The 18,241-nt window shown below is 44.8% G+C and overlaps 1 protein-coding gene and 1 long non-coding RNA gene across 4 annotated transcripts in view; both read right to left on the reverse strand.

Annotated features, from left to right (window-relative positions):
- IL1RAP (interleukin 1 receptor accessory protein) overlaps positions 1-18,241 on the reverse strand; it is a 388,648-nt gene that overhangs the window by 111,245 nt on the left and 259,162 nt on the right. The window lies entirely within an intron of this gene.
- Positions 5,446-6,578, reverse strand: LOC146788657 (uncharacterized). The gene is made up of 3 exons (XR_014970887.1): positions 6,437-6,578; positions 6,251-6,345; positions 5,446-5,860 (listed from the first exon to the last, which is right to left on the reverse strand). It is a non-coding gene; the product is annotated as an uncharacterized LOC146788657 (long non-coding RNA).

Here is an 18,241-nt window from a genome sequence, read left to right on the forward strand (position 1 = left end):
GGTCGTCGCCGCCCACCTGGGCTACAAAAAAAAAAAAAAAAAAAAAAAAGGAAAAACAGAGAAAAGACTACGAATCCGGACCCAACCACAAGATCGCGGAGTAATGCACAGCATAGTGAATCCAGAAAGATTCACGCTGCAAAAATCACATTTTTTTCTTTCAAAGCACTATAGGCAGAGGAAGCTTTACGCTGACAAAAGGTAACATTGTTTTATGTGTAACTTACAGAAGTGTGAATCTTCTGCCTGAATCAGGAGGGTTTGAAAGTATTCTCGAAATGTGCTCAAATGTACTCCTAATACACCTGCTAAACATATATGTGAGGGCTTAAGATCTGATGTTTCTTTTTGGGATGCCACTTCCTGTGATGTCACGCGCTGTGATTTCACATGCCGCGATGTCACGAGCCGTGAGGTCACGCGCTGCGATGCCACTTCCATACTGATTAGCGAGGTTAGTCCCCCCCCCATTTCTTTTTTTAGGACTTGTGCCCTGAATGTGAACGCGTGCCATCTTCGGATCTTTACCTCATGAGAACGGAGGCTTGGGATTGCTGCCCGCACGTTCAGCCTGGCACAGTCGCTTCTTCCTATACCTTGTCTCAGCTGCGACCCTCACTGGGCACCCTGCCCCAACATTCTCTGATGGTATCCGAGTCCCCGCCTGCCAGGCTCAAGTCACACCAGCCAATCAGCTACAAGCATCCATAGACACCCGGGCGCAAACTCCTCAGTTGAAACGGAGCGCCCAGTGAAAACACACAACTATAACGTCTTGCAGGCCAGGTACACTTAATGAACCAGAATAAAAATTAAAAATAAAAAATAAAAATATGAAATTATTCACATAGGTTGCATGTGGCACAGGTTGCTAGATCTGTCTCAGGACACTGGCATATGTTGCCACCTCTGGGGCCAAATAGCCGGGTCTGATGGCTCAGTGGACTAATGCACCCACTGTAGGGGCTGGTGTTTGACCTTATGGTCGCAGGCTCAAATCCCAGCGGCCTATCATCCTTCTGAGGTCAATAAAATGAGTACCATTGAGTTGCATAGCGCCAAGATACCCTTGAGTGAACCTGCGCTTTACAAATACACGTTATGTTCAATGCGTCTCCTCACTATCATGAGGTGGCCCACGCTTCTATTCAGAAGGAGCTCGACTTCTTTTTATGGGTAACTGTCCTTCTCTGCTGCCCCTTTCACCTCTCCACGGGCCTGTATTCATCTTGCCACTCATAGTTCTGGGGTTTCCTCCAGTCTCTAGTCACAAGAATTCCTGCCCATCTTTGGGCACATTTGTCTAATATTATTAGAGTAGTCACATCACAATGCTAGGACAACTTGATTCTGTTTTATTTTATTTATTTAGTGCATTTCTACAGCGCCTCTTCACCGAGCGGTATTAGAGTGCTGTACATTACAATAGTTCTACTTTATATAATATACTATGTATAGAAATAACATCATATTCAACAGGAAAGTCGTGTGATGGGTTAGGGGTTAGGAGGTCATGGGGGAGGAATGACTGATGAATCAGTGTACTGATGCCGTTACACATTTGGGAAGTGGGCAGAGCCGACAGTCTGAGGAAGGGGTAGTACATTTTAAGTAATGGCATACAAAGGTTTTTTTTTTAAATGGGAAAGTCTTGAGAGGTTTCCTGAAGGAGGGGATGCAAGTCACCTTGGCAAGGAGTTCCAGATCATGGGCGCAGAACCAGAGAAAGATTGCCTTGGAGCTAGTGAGGTTTTGAATTTTGGAAGTTTTACTTGGTGTGAATCTATGCTGCTGGGTTTTCTGGCACCACTGGACATTCAGCAGTTCACATAGGTAGCTGGCACTCCTGTGTGGAGCACTTTAATGGTAATGCATCAGAGTTTGAAATTGATTCAGGCTTCTAAGGGAAGCCAGTGTAGGTTTTTCAACATGGGCGTAAGGCGATCGAACTTCTTTTGTCCGAGACTAGACCAGCGGTGGCACGGATAATCACTTTAAGTTGAAAAAGTTCACGCAAATGAATAACATTCTAGTTCGAACATAAAGGAACCTCACTGAGGACACCATAAGCTTCCTCCTTGTTCCGCAACTGGAAATACTGAATAATCACTTTGATTCAAGACCTTATCTAAAATATATTCAAAGATTATAAAAAGCGCCGTTAGACTATGCATCAGAGAATTTGGAAATAACCCATAAACCTGCAGCACAAACCATGGTTCAACTCCCCTGTCATGAGTGAATCCATCCTGGACTCATATGCCATCGGGGTCAAAGGCGAGAGAGGCACCACCACCTTTGGTCATAAACGTGTTTTTTGTCCTCTGATTCTGCACACGATCCACCAGTGTCCCACCCAACGCCACTGGCACCGAAGACCAGCCCCTCTGCTGATGCCGCTGCAGTCACTACATCCATCTCCGCTGGCACCACATAAGTTAGTCTCTACTACTCATGGCCCACCACTCCAGAAGAGGTTCAGCGGCTCTTAGAAGAAGCCAGGTATTTTTTGGGTGAATCAAATTCTCGCTCAGTGCAGATGGTGGCCAGCTCATTGGACCCAGACTTTGCGGGATTAAAGGATGGCATAGGGCTTGCTAGCCTGACGGGAGTGGGAACATCTGTCAGTCGGGTTTTCCTCCACTGGAAGTGACCTCCTGTCACTCAGTAATCAAGAGGGCCGAGAACATGTTAGACCTGCCGATAGGTCAAATCCAACATCCTCACCGCGGTCCTGCACGCCACCTCTCACAGCGGAACCCTTTCTTCCATTTAATGAGTTGCTAACAGAGCCCATAATAGCCATATGGGAGAAATGGTCAACCTCTCGCACCGTCTCAATACTGACCGCTGGCAGTATAAAATAAAGCAGCCGCGGGAGAACCCAGCTTCTTATCGGCAAGCCATCTCTGGAATCGAAAAAGCAGGAGCAATTGGCAAAGAAAATGTTTTCTGCAGAGAGTACGGGTATCACATCTATTAATGCCGGCCACCTGCTGTCTTGGTAGAGAAGTCATGCTGTTCGATTCCACACAGGCGGTCATCGCCATTCTTTCCGATGACCTGCAAACCCTTCACGGAGCTGATCAGAGATGGTCAGGATATTGTGGATTCAGTGTCAGGAGTAAAGGGGACCTCCATCTCCCTACTTCGTCACGTCGAGTGAAGAAATTCAGGCTTTTCTCCAGACACAAGCCACTCAAATGGACCTTCTGTTCAAAGGCTCTTGGCTCTTCGGTGACAAAACATACTCTGCACCGGAGAGGTTTAGGGACAGTAAGGCCATGGCCAGATCCCGGGGGTCGCCAAATGAAAACGAGAGAATACTCTATTTTGGAACGTTTGTGGCTTCAACCGGGGCTTTTCAAGTCGAGACCGGCAACAGTTTGCACCTCAGCAACAACATCAGACGAACTCTCTCTACAAACAATAAAGAGGATGAGGCAAGGGCTGAACATCCCGCACCCTACGACCTCGTCCCCAGCCACTGCAGGGAGGCAGACCTAGTTATACCTTCCCCGTACACATACAGGCTGTTGGAGGATGGGTATCCTCCCCTTCCACAACCACAGAGGGCCAGAACGTCAGACATTTGGGTCTTGCAAATTGTGGAAAGGGGATATGCTGTGCCCTTCCAACATCCACCACCTCGTTTACCTCCCTGTCCAGATGGACTCCCGCCAGACTATCTGCGGACCCTCAGACACCAGGTTCAATTTTTACTCCTAAAGGGTGCAGTGAAGTTGGTTTCAGAGCAGTAAATGATCAAGATTGCTACTAACGATACTTCTGGGATTTCAAAATAGGACAAAGGTCTACACCGGATGTTAGAGCTGAGGCTTCTGAACTGGTTGCTCAAAAAGGAAAAGTTCAAGATGCTGTTTCTAGATCAGGTTCTACTTGCACTGGAAACCAAAGGAAACCAACCTGAAGGATGCCCATTTACTCATCCCTAACCTGCAGTCACGCAGGAAGTTTCTTCTCTTCACCGTCGGGTCAGAGCACTACCAGTTTGCGGTCCTCTCATCTGCTCCTCACATCTTTACAAAAGTGATGGCTGTGGTCCATCTCACATGGGTGGGAATCCCAGTATTCCTTCACCTGAACAACTGTCTCATCCAAGTCAACTCTTCGGAGATGGTGTCTCACCACTTGCAGGTGACAGCCATGTTTGTTTGTCCTGGATTTTTCGATCGGCAAGCCCAAATCCCACCTGGTGCCCTCGATGCATCCTGTTCATAGGGGCAGTACTGGACACAACATCGAGTTGAGCCCTCTCTACTCCCCAGATGATTCAAGATATTAAGGCCAAGATTCTGATGTTTCAGTGTCGAGCGATCATTCAACTAATGATGGTCTTGTGCCTGTTCAGTCTTCTAGCCTCCTGCATTCGGCATTCGGTTGGTTACCAAGGCACGCTGGCACATGAGGGCCAGTGGTGTTTCTTCAAGCAGTGGTAACAACGCAACATAGATCAACAAAAGTTGTGTCAATTTCCAGGGACACCGCAGTTTCTACAATAGTGATGTTTGAACAGAAACTTTACACAAGGAAAGCCGTTTCACACTCTCCCTCCGGAGACAACAGTGGTCACAGATCCCTCCAAACCAGGGCGAAGGATCATGTGGAGAAAAAGGAGACAAGAGTTTTCGGATCTCCAGAATTACAATTATTGCACACCAATCTGTTGGAATTATGGGCGATAATTCTGCTTCTAGCGGCCTTCCTCCCTTCCATTCACTGTCAGTCTGTCCAGATCTTGACAGACAATATGACCGTGATGTGGTACATCAACAAGCAAAGGGGAGTCGGATTGCATCTCCTCTGCAGAGAAACTCTGCATCGCTGCTGCTGGACTCCGCTTAGTAGTACATCACTTGACTAGAGTGCTCAAAGTGCGAGGGAATTGTCCCAGCCGGCATCATCTTGCAACTATGGGGGACTCCTCAGATTGACCAGTTTGCTGCTTTTTCAAACAGAAAATTGCAAAGATCTACAACACATTTGACCGACAACATACTGATATGAACTTTCCCGACCAGCCGGACATTTCTTTCATTGCCAAACAGCAGCTAAGCAATGAACTTTCCCGACCAGCCGGACATCTCTTCATTGCCAAACAGCAGCTAAGCAACTGGAAGCACCTCTCGAAAGAGGAAGCCACTATCCTGATGAATACCATCCACTCACAAGCCCCCTCAGGCCCATGCCCCCACTTCATATACACAGCAAAAAAATGGGACCCCCTTCAAATGAACTACAGGTCAGGGAAAAAGGGGAAATAAACACTAACAAATAGTAAACCTTCCCTCACGACCTCTTTTTTTTTTTTTAAACAAACAAATTAATTGTACAAGGGAAAAGATCAGGTCTAAAATCAATGATGCTACACACAAAAAAAGGTTTTTTTATAATAATTTTTGTTAATTTTAATTTTTGTTATTTGGCTTATTCAATTCGTCATAGATCAACTTAGTTCATTTTTCATAATCAAATCATATTTAAGAAACACTGATTAAATTCATTACAGTGAAACTGCATCATATAGACAGAAAACCTAGGGCACATAAACCATAAAGCAAAAATATTGTACCATCATACCTTCTCATTCATATGCATACCCACACATTCCACATTCATACATCAAACAAGAACAACAACAATAGAAACTTTTTGGTTTTCTCATGTACTCGACATTTAAAGCATGAAATACATCAATGTCATCTGAAATTGATGAGACAACTGCAAAGGCAGGATCTTAACATCACAAGATCAGTGGTCGACGCGTTTCGATGGCAATGTTGCCACCTTCATCAGGACCAGATGTATATTTCAAAGAACAGAAAGGCCCCAGGAAGACCTAAAACAACACATACATAAAAAGTAATAAATAATTGACCCAAATTTCCCTATATATTTAAACAGAAAAGGAAATGCTTCACATGTTAGGTGAACACCGGTTTACCAATAAATATTATGCATAAGAGCAAGACTGGAAAATCCAAAGAAAGAAAGGAAGTACTCGAGAAAGAAAGCTGCATATGTCATTCTGATTAAGTAGATAACTTTCCGTTTATGCAGCGAATATATTGCATGCAAGGACACACACTTCGTGGCTCTAAAAAAGACAAAGAAAGTAGTTTTCAAATGCCACCACCAAGCACGTATTTAAGCTCCCAGTGTGAAACCAAAGTGGCCTTTTTTGAGCGATATTGCTGACACCAAGTCGTTATTCAAAGAAGAAACTTACTTAAATTTCTTTTAAAAAAAGGCTTGCGAAAGTACGCTTGACCCGTCTTTTATGGGACATCCAATCCATCAAGGTTTGCTGTGTCTCCAGATGTCCTTTAGTCAAGAATACAAAGGACTCATATTGTATAACTCGCAGCAAAAAAGGCAAATTATTAATTACTAAACAAATTCACTATTCTGTTACCTGATAGGTTTGTCAAAGATATTCCTAATGTTCTCCAAAGGTCACGGTTACTAAGTATCGGCCTCGCACAATACCAAGCTAATGTGCCTGCATTTTCGATTTTAGTCGTTATGTAAAAGTTAGATACCCTTATTTATAGTTGCTGGAAGAGAGAAAACAGATTATGTTCGTCTGCTTTGAACGAAGTGGTAATAACAAGTGCTATGACCCCACAAAGTTTATTTTTATTGTTGAATTAGGGGGCGCAATTTCCTGAACGGCATACACATATCTGAAAAAGGATAAACTACTCTCTGTCTATAGTGGCGCACACCCTCTAAGGACAATTTAAGCAAATGCCATGTACTTATAAGGATGGTTTGATTTTTTGAAAAAGCGGAAAAGGGAGAGATAGATGTTTACGTCAACACGCCGTATTCCGATTATCTTAAAAACATTAGCATTGCATAAGTCATAAATAGTTGCCAAGGGACTGCTAACACTGTCTGATTATTCTAGCAGGGAAAGCGGGTACACAAGGACTCATCTAAATTTAGAGGTAACCCGATATTAGACTAATCTAATGACTAACCTTTAGGTAAGTTCTGGAGCAGGTCCGTTCACTGGACAATGAAGCAGTATCAGTATATCATAGTTGGGTCTAGAGACAACAGGACATAACGTAAAGTTACACTAGACTAGGTTTGAGTATTGATAAATCAAAGCTTTTAAAACCGCTATGTTATAACGTGTTAATACACGCAAACGGCTTACCTTCTCATCTCTTGTCGTCTGCATACACCTTCGAATGGCCGACAACCGCAAACCGGCAGCACGCAAACGTCGTTTCCCGCGCTACCTAATATACTTTTGCTTAACCAATTAGGAATAGCAATGTTAAGTCAGTGGGTGCCATTCACGGCTACATTCAGTGGAAGTGAAATAGGACTGCTTGTCATAGTTTGTTGAGCACCATTTTGAAATAGGTTCCGTGTAATGGTTTCTTTATCGGTAACCGTTCTACGATCACGATTGGCGAAGACAAAGTTTAAAAACTACATCACTTTATTCGTTTAGATTAAACGATGATAGGTATTTTGGTAAAAATCGTGCAAAGGCATTATATTGACAATTTGGAGGCTAAACATTTTTTTGAAAAAAAGTTTGTATAACTTTATTGTTCTCCGTCAAGGGACAGAGAGCATTTCGTTTGTCTTGTTTTCTCATAGTATGCTTCCTTGTCAGTATATCTTAGGAAATAGAGGCTGTCGCCTCACATCGTGCTTTTATCTATGCGAAGTTTAACACTCTTGGCCAATACAGAAATAAGGGGGTGAAGAATGAAAATAAGAGTTTGCTTTATATACACAACAACCCAATTAGACTCAAGACTAATGCTATGAAATTTGTGTACTCAAGGTTTATCTATTATTTCTGATATTTAAGAAATTAAGTACTGCAACAGTATATTGACCATCCTTATGATACTAGCACAAATCACTCACCAGGCTGATTAGCGTGAGATGGATATATTTCATTTCCTTAAGATCACTAGCAACTCACCAAGTCTTGGTCACATACCACTGTATCTCTTGATTTAGACCTTTAACGCTGTTTAGAGTATACATCCAGAAAGTTTCACGTTGTTTACGAATGGTTTCCATAGATGCCCCTCTTTTGCTGTAGATCTTTTCTATGATAAGCCATTTGAAATCACTTTCAAGATGGTCCTTCTCTATACAGTGTTGTACTAGCGGAGCTGTGAGTTTCTTATTTCTTACAGCTGATTTGTGCTCGCTGTATCTCACCCGAAATTCACGTGCTGTTTCGCCGATATATGCTAATCCACATGGGCAGACTAGCATATATACTATGTTGTGACTCCTACAATTGGTTAGGGTTTTCAATTTCACAGTTTTGCCCTCATACTCAAAACAGTCAGTCAGTGACTAAGGCACTCTCACAGGCATGGCAAGAACCACACCTGTGGTTGCCCAGAATCATGGGCAGACCTGTGACTGTTAGTTGACGTGCTGTGTTCGGTTGGTCTGGTCTGGTATGTACCAAGAGATCGCGTAAGTTGCGATTTCTACGGTAAGCTACTATAGGTTGTTCCAGCTGAGTTTCATTTTCGTCGCTGTTCAGAATTTTCCAATTCTTCATAATAACATTCCTGATCTTATGATTAAGAGGTGAGTGATTGATAACACAGACCAACTGGTCCTTAGACGTACGGGCAGAACCTGCCAGTAGTGCCTCTCGATCATAATATTTGGCTCTCTTGTAGGCATGTCTTATGAGTCTATTGGGATATCCTCTAGCCAGAAGTCGTGCCCGTAGAGCATCTCCATGTTTATGGAAGTCCTGCATATCAGTGCAATTGCGCCTGATACGCAGGAATTCGCCAAAAGGAATGGCATCTCTCTGGCTTGTGGGATGGAAACTCTTGTAATGTAATATCGTGTTCTTCGCGGTTGGTTTCCTGAACAGACTCACCGAAATAGTATTGTTTAATCCCGAGATAAGAATATCTAGGAACTCCACTTGGGATGTACTACTATTAGCAGTAAATCTAAGATTGTGGTCGCTCGCATTTAGCCAAAGTATGAAGTCATTCAAGGAGTCATTAGTACCTGTCCATATAAAGAAAATATCATCGATGAAGCGTCTCCATCCGATGACACTTTCAAAAAAAGGAGCAGCCTCATTGAAAATATTCTTGAGCTCCCACTCCCCCATGTAGATGTTGGCCACACTAGGAGCACAAGATGCTCCCATGCTAGTGCCCTTGATAACCAAATAACAAAAATTAAAATTAACAAAAATTATTATAAAAAACCTTTTTTTGTGTGTAGCATCAATGATTTTAGACCTGATCTTTTCCCTTGTACAATTAATTTGTTTGTTTAAAAAAAAGAGGTCGTGAGGGAAGGTTTACTATTTGTTAGTGCCCACTTCATATACAACCTTGGAAGAACCATCTACACCCCGCGCTCACCGATATCAACAACGCCTTAATGACCACCACTTCCTGTCTTGCTGGAAAAATGTAAAAGTCAACGTCCTATTGAAGAAACCAACAGCGGAACCAAACATTATCAGCAGCTACAGACCCATCTCGCACCTGCCTTTTTGCAGCTAAATCATTGAGACAGCCATCACTATCCAACTTGCAGACCACCTAGAGCTCTGCCAACTCCTAGACCGCTCGGAATCACGCTTTCACACCAGCCACAGCACATAGACAGCCCTCATTGCGGACATGAGCAGACAGATATACGCCGTTGCCTAATCATACTTCCATATCCTGTGAATGCTGCACAAGATTTTCAATTGGATCTCACTGAACACCAGACGAATGGTCACCAAGGCTCTTTTCACAAGTAGACTTGATTACTGAAACTCTTTCCACATCGGAATTTCTGTGCATGTCCTACACTGATTCCAAACCACCCAGATCGCCGCCGCGAGACTCATCCTGAACATCCCGCAAAAAACCCCACATCTCTCCACACCTCAACAATCTCCACTGTTTATAGTCCAGGAAAGATGTGCGGTCAATCTACTCACCCACAACAACAAAGCTATCCACAACACCGGCCCAGCTTACCTCAACCACTGCTTCAACTTCGACCAACCCATCCGACACCTTCGATCTGTGTTCCCGGGGAAGACCACACCTTCCTCGCATCAAGAAGACCAGAAGCAGAGGAAGCTCTCTCGTACCTCGCAGCAAAGACCTGGAACAACCCAAAACACCTCAGAACCCCCCTCCTGGACTTCTGAAGGAACCTCAAGACCCGACTCTTCCAGACGAAACAGGCATGATCTCCTCGTCCTCCCTCAAGCCTGCTCTACTCAGCACCTGAATACCCTCACAGGTAATTAGCTGTGCTCTACTAATTCACATAGCATGAGAATGCTTACTGCCCGAAATGCTGTGCCCTCCAGTATCCGATGTAAGGAGCACTGGGTGACACATTTCGCTTGAGGTGGAACATTCTGCTTCACTTCGTATTTCCTCCCATACCCTTGATTCCTCATGTTTTGAAGAAGACTAAACTCAACCAAGCCCAAGTGACCCTAATTGCCCCTAACTGAGCACAAAGGGTGTGGCATGCAGACTCCTTCACCTCTCCTTGTGCCCTCCGCTCCATCTCCCCCCTCTTACAGTCACATGGGCTGGGTCTACACTCTAGCCTTCAGAGCCTACACCTGCATGCTTAGAAATTGAACGGGGCAACCAGAGTTATTTTTCCCTTACCCCTGAAGTGGTGAACATTATGCTCACAAATACATTCCACCAAAATGGTCTGTTCAGGCAGATGGAACAAAAATATCATACAGTGTTTGGATAACTTCATAGATCCCTTCAGGCTCGCTTATCTGATATTCTACTAACCACCCTCTTGCTGGCCCGACAGGGCTGTGTGCTGGCCACTGTTAAAAGGTTATTTATCCGTTTGATCGACCTTTCAATGTTTGTCCGATCAGCTGTCCCTCTTTGTTCTCAGATTTTTAAAGGGGCTCCCTAACCAGTTTCACCCTACTCCATTTGTTATGCCCCGACAGCACCTCAACCTTCTTCTAATATTTCTAATGTGTTCCCCCTTTGAGCCGTTGCACAGTTGTGTAAAATGTGTAGAGCATTTGTTTTAACTGTATAATGTAAAAAACTAATAAAGTGTATATATATATATATAACAAAAACAGACTATTGACTTTTATTATGGGCTTTTTGATTGCTATTACATCCGACGTGTTAGTAAGTTACAGACCTTCTCTGAAACCTCCATTTCTTTTTTTTCTTCCCAAACAAGCTGGCATTGAGAACCAGGGCTGCCTTCCTGCCAAAGGTGGCTACCTTGCTCCACCTAATCAACCCTCTACCATTCCAACATTCAATCCCCCTCCACATCCAGTGAAGGAGAATGAGAAACTTCACCCTCTTGAACCCAAGAGAGCTGTCAGCTTCTACATCAACAGGACCTGTGAATTCAGGCTTAACAAGGACATTTCAATGTCTCAACACCCATTACAAAACCTCACAAACCACATCTATACACCCTTCTACCCAAGCTACTACACAATGGCACCTTCACTCACACAAACCACCACTCTATCCTATACCACTAACCAATCCACTGTTCACCAACACAACCCAAATCCACCCAATACATAACTATATCCCATCCAGACACAACAAATCTATACTCGGCCTTCCATATTTTCATCCACCTACACCCTCCTCTTCTTTCTACCACAAAACACAATTACACCACCCTTACACTCCACTGCACCACACATCTTTTAGTAATCAAATCAAACACAAACTCTTAACTCTTGTTCATCCCCTCTCACACCACATTCACTCTTTTCCAAAAGACATCACCACCCCCTTTAACTTGCAGCTTCCATTTGCCGATACTTTACCTACAAATGCTTCTCAGAAAACAAATGCATCATTAACTCCTCTCACTGCTCCTCTGAAACAAAACTTAACAGACATCAGCACAACAAAATCACACACACCACATCATAAAACGTTCCGTCACAAACTAGATAAAACACCCACTCCCACCGTCCTCAATAATACACAACCAAAACCATCTTTACTGCCAAGCATTCTCTTCCCCCCACACCTAACAAATATCCAACACAAAAACTCATTCAAATCACTTCTTATCCATTGGACAATGTAGAACCTTACAACATGATCCAAGCTACACCACCACCCCCAACTCATACAACTTCAACCCTAAAAAGACGCAAACAAAATAAGTAACATGCCACTCTTCACGAGTTTGCGTCTCAATGTCTACTGCACAACAAGGCTACTCTACAAAAACATAGCAAACTAACTCCCTCTCAACCACCGTCTCCACCACCTATACATGCAGACCCATCAAAATGCCTTCTTAGCCTAATGGACAAAGAATACGATACATAGCAACTACACTATTGCTATCGTCAAACAGCCAATACCAGCACTAAGGAGACATCTGCTACAAATTCACAAAATACTGCTCACTCCTAGAAAACAAAGTCACACCATCACCAAAACACAATCTCTAAACTACCGACAAATAAATGCTCAATCACTCTCTAAAAACAAGCTTCACATCTACGACCTTCTCATGACACACAACCTGACTTACTCTTCATAACTGAATCATGGTTGGGAGAGGACATGGCTCCAGTGTTGCATGAAGCCGTTCCTCCAGGCTATCAACCGATCACACAAAATCGCATTAACAGAGGAGGTGGTCTAGTTGTTGAATGCAAACAAATATTAAACATCAGTAAACCGGACGACGTCGCCATACAAGGTTGTGAGGCCCTCTTCGCCAGATGCAACCCTACACCATCTTCCTCCTGTAACTTCCTGCTCCTTTACAGACCTCCACCTAGCAATGCAACATTCCCAGACACACTTCTATACACAGTTTCAAACCTTATCACACTACAATCCAACCTATGCATTCTTGGTGACCAACCAAATATGCCCCATCCAAATACAATCATCACTGGCCTAGACACATGAACCTACATCGGACCCTCCACAGACCCACACAATGCTGGACGCCTCCTAGATGTCAGTCAAAATCACTTTAATCGGTTATTCAAAACCATAAGAGCATGTTAAAATACCCATCACATAAAACCAAATATTACAGAAATCCATCATAAGTAAAATACATCTATAAAATACATATTAAAAAAGGAATCAATTATACATTAAAAATGAAGTGCCAGAGCTAATTAATATTATAGAATACATATAGTATAAAAAGACTCATTACCAAATTTTATGGTAATAAAAAGTCGGAACCCATAGGCCAACACATTTCGTTCTTTTCCTTGCTCTCTGCAGCAGCTAAAAATCTAGCGCTATCAAATTTCCCAGGGGCTATTCAACATCTGCAGATAGGTTAAGGCCGGCCTGACCTGCATGAAGCCTTTGTCCTTCAAGATCAGAAAAATAAAGCGCTTGCGAATCTGCAGATAGCAGTCGCAGAACATGACAAAATGCAAATTATCTTGCCTCGAGTAATTATCGCAAGAGCATGGTCCCCGATCTTCTATCTTACTCCAGCCCAAAGGTTCAGCTAACAAAAAAATGCAAGAGGTTTAACCTCATTCTCGTCAAAAGAAAGCAGTGTTGAGGCTTGTTGACTATAGTGAAATAGGGCTCAATAGAGTAAGAGGTTTTTAAAATCTGGTGAGCCCGGACAGTGGGTTTCAATAATTCAGTGGGCCTCCCTTTCTACGGATGCTAAGCGGAGAAATGAGGTCTTGGCCCACACCAGGTCTATTTTGCATATTCCTTCAGGGTGTCATTTTTTGTTTGTTTTTTTAAATCTTTTTTTTTTTTATTAACCAAGTAACAAAAGACAGTGGCATACAGGCATACATAGTCTTCGTGCAGGGTACAGTGTTGGTCACAAGTTATAGCAGTTGTGTAACAGCGTATTAACACTATTTTGCTGTCTCAATTCTGGGACTGCAAAAAATGTACTTGTTAGTCTAGGGAGGGGGCCAGTGGGGGCTCACATATGTTCCCATGGTATACATTCCATTTAGCCATATCTGTATCCATTCGAGGACATCCGCGGGCCACGTACACCGTTTTTTCCCTTCCCATACACCAGTCCATGTTTCCAGGCATTGATCCTTGGTGGCTCTGTCGCTCCCCAATGCCTGGCAATATTCCGTTTTGCAACCATCTGCCCCAGCGTCACCCAGGTCCTACCCCTTGTGTTTAAGTCTGTGGGCTCCCAAATATTTAGAAGACATCTTTTAGCCTCAGGCCGCAGCTGCACCCCCCAAATCTCCTTCATGCAGTCATGTATTTTCACCCAATAAGTTTGGATCAGTGGACATTCCCAAATCGTGTGGAGAAAAGTCCCCTCTTGGCCACATTTTCTCCTGCACCTACCGTCTGCACTCCTCCCCATATGTAGTAATTGGCGTTCAAGTCCGTCCCTACCCCATTTCTCCCGCAGTGTCAACAGGGGGTCTGGGGTGTGGTGTATTAATTTTTTGTATGTAAGGGAGATACTCCTCTCGGGAAGGTGTCCGTCTAAGAGCATGTCCTCAAGTGGGGAGGACTCTGGCAAAGTCGAACCCTTTGGCAGGGTGTCATTTTTGCAAATAGAGAAGTAGTTCCCCTTCAATTACTCCAATGACCTGGTCAGACCACCATTTGCTTACTTTCCAACATAAAACACAAAGCAGCGCAACTAAAACCACCTTACATGCATCCAACCATCGACCGTGGAACATTTTTGACCACTTCGAAGCACAGCCAGCATCCAGTACAGATCTAGACACAATAAAATCCATTAAAAAACTATGAGTGGCCCACAGAAAGCTTTTGCTATCCTAATACCACCAACAACAACAAAACGGAACAAAAGAAAACTGGCACCATGGAGGAGAAATAGAGCTAAGAGATAAGAGCAAATTAGAAAGCTGCAATGCACCCGGCTTAAAACAAACACCATTCAAGACAAACTTCGCCTACAGAAAATTAACAGATTATACAAGTCTGCCTTCAAATTAGCTAAGAAAAATACTATTCAGACAGAATTCAAAATGCTTAATGTGTGAATAAATAATTCTACAAAATTCTCACAGAATTTCGTAAACCAAATTGCCTACAAGGAACTCCTCCCTTTACTCAAGAATTCCCAAACAAAATGGCAAATCACACATTACCAAAGCAGACATGTTGGACTCCTATTTAAAATAAAGAAAAACCACCAGCACGGAACCTATTCCAGAAAAAAACAAAATTCCAAGAGTAGGCTAACCCAGCCTCTGGATAACTTCCAGCAGATATCACACAATTAATTTATGGTCGTGCTCAAAGCAAGCAGCCCTGCCGGCAGCCCTTCTGACCCATGTCTACCACAAACCTTCAAGAAAATTATTCTAATACCTCTGCTGCCACACCATTAAGAAGAATCATCAACAATTCCTTAACCACAGGAATATTTCCGGAAGATTAAAAAAATCTAAAAAAGCACATATACTCTCATTACTAAAGAAAACAAACCTGGACCCACGAAACTACAGACCAATTGCAAATTGACCTTTCCTGGGCAAACTGATAGAAAGAGCAGCATACGCCCAGATGTCACAATTCAGTGACGAGAATGCCATACTTTGACTTCCAAACAGGATTCCGTCCAGGAAGAGGGACAGAATCTGCCCTCCTTGCCATCTGGGATGATCTGAAGAACACAGAAGACCGCAACAGGGTGGCTGCCCTACTCCTCTTGGAACGCTCGGCTGCCTTTGGTATGGATGACTATGGCACTCCAATACAAATTCTCTACGAAGTCGGCATAGAGGGGTCCGCTCTCAACTGGATCACATCCTACCTTCAAAACAGAACAAATGTGGGGGAGGAGCCAAGATGGCGACCGGGACGGCAGCGTAGGCTCCCGGCTCCGTGGACCTCCGCATCCCGCACAGATATCCTGCATGAGATCCTTAGCCTGCGCTATATGCCCGTGTTGGTGAATGAGAGCGGCAACCGATCGTGTGACTCCGAAGTTTCTGGCTGCTGTACCGCCGGAGAAATGTCCATTTGAAGTTTGCGGCCTGTGCAGCCCTGGAACCGGGACCTCGAGTGGACAGCATGGCCGGGCGGCAGTTCAACAACAGCGGCCTTTGGTGACTGGGTGGAGTCGGACTACCGGAGCGGTCCGAATATCAGCCTACATTTCGCTGTGGTCGTTCCTACCACTAAGCGGAGCGGAACGAGTGCATGCCCGAGGTGGCAATTCCAAGATTCTCCGGTGATTGCCTCAGCCTTCGCCGGTGAGCTGCCCGGACGCCGCCCGTAACTCGCCCCGATTCTTGCGGGCTGCTCCCGGATTTTCTCGGGCGCTGGTCCGTGGTGGGGATGACTGTTGCCCGTGACCACACACCGGATACATATTTTTGCCTGCCCCCGGTGCCGTGGTTCCAGTGACAAGGAACTCGAGGCGCGTGTTCCTGGGTCCCGGTCCCAATCTGGGTTGGACCTACCCGGCGGCCATCTTGATAGGACGAAGTCCACCATCCTGTACACTGGGTCGCAGCAAGATTGGGAGTGTGCGACTATGAGGAGCGTAGCGGAGCGAGCGCCGGGAGCTGTACTGGGGTACGGTGACCTTCTCGAAGCTATCGGTGCCCTTCATTCTACCTTGGTTCACGGCGCTTGGGTGTTGGGGAGTAAGCTTGATGGTGTGGCATTAGCGTCGGACCAGTTGCGGCCTGCCTGTCCCCAGGTACGCAGGGACTTCCTACACTGCACACAGGAGGACAGTGTCGTGGCCGCCCCTGTGAATAGTGACCAGCTGGAAACTCCGGAGAGTATACTAACGTGTGATCGGCTGGCTGTGGGTCTGGTCTGTTCCGGAGGTTTTGTACCTGAGTGGGGGGTGGTGGCCTTGTCCCGTGCGCAGCCTCCGGCGACCCAGGCATTATTCAAGCAACGGTCGCCTGCTCTGGCTGATTCCGCCTTCCTGGACCTTGTGTGCAGTGCAGATCCTGGGGCAGCACTGGGAAAGACGACCCTCCATAATGCTGACTGTGTCGGTATTCAGAGACTTCCACCCTACCTGTGTGTGTCGCTTCCTGGTCTTTTTGGGACGCTCCTCTTCCTTGTAACATTGGACATGGCACTGGGTCGATGGGTCTGCATGGGTAGATTTGCGAAGAGTGGCCAAGGATAGGGCTGATCCTTCAGAGGTGGTCATCTACTAGGCGGGCGGGCTCGGGGGTTGCGTGCTCTCACGGCATCACTGTTAGTGTAATAGGTGCGTAATGTTCCCCATTTTTCCCTGACATGGTCGATTTTGTGTTGTTTATTGTTTGCTTTGGGGGGAAGCATATGGTGCGGGAGGGAGAAGCCGGAGGCATGTTTTGAAGGCCCTCCTCCAGTTTATTAATACTCTCTCTACCCCCCCCGTCTGGTGGGGTTTCTTTTCCTACTCCTTTTTCTCTGTTTCTTCTATATTTCGGGTCTGGTTCCGGGGCGACAGGCCCACTGCTGGGGGGGGGGCCGTACTCATCTGCAGAGGTGCAGGGTGGGGGGTTGGGGGAGGGGATTCGTTAGTCTTTAACCTCTTTTTTCCATGGCCTCCTTTTTCTTCTCTTATTCTTCTTTGTCTTTCTTTTCTGGGATCAGCATGGTAGAACTCCTTCGTTGTTAATCATTGCCTTTTCCTGTGTGCCGCAATTCCGTGGTGTTTTCTGGGTCTCAGGGCAGGGGACTGCAGGCGCAAATGGCCGTGATATTCCTTCACATCCTGAACTTCCTGTTTCAGCGCCATTGATTAGATAGATTGCTGTTTATTGTTTACGTTTATTATTCTGCCTGCCATCTTTCGCTGCTGGGAAACTGTTCGGCACCTGATCCTCCATCCCCCTTATTATAAAATGTAAACCTTTTGTATCCTGGTCTCCTCCTTGGACTGTTCAGTGACCGAGAGTATACTAGCGTGGAGATTCTGCTCCCCGAGGTGCTGTCTGTGATAAAATTGTTTTCTGTTACTCTGACTGCTTAGCGGCCGGCCCCGGGGGTTGTAGGCCCATACGTGTCATTGATTGAAATGTCAATAAAGGTTTTTCAAAAAAAAAAACAAAAAAAAAAAAACAGAACAAATGTCATCCATACTCCCCTTTTCTCGTCCAAACCGTACTTCACAAAAGCAGGGTCCCTCAAGGCTCCATCTCACCCATGCTTTTCAACATCTACATGAAGTCATTCCCGACACTGATAAATCGATTTCACCTCACATGCTATTACTATGCAGATGAGACAGAAAT

This window comes from Triturus cristatus, chromosome 11 (genome assembly GCF_964204655.1).
Source record: "Triturus cristatus chromosome 11, aTriCri1.1, whole genome shotgun sequence".
Lineage (NCBI taxonomy): Eukaryota > Metazoa > Chordata > Amphibia > Caudata > Salamandridae > Triturus > Triturus cristatus.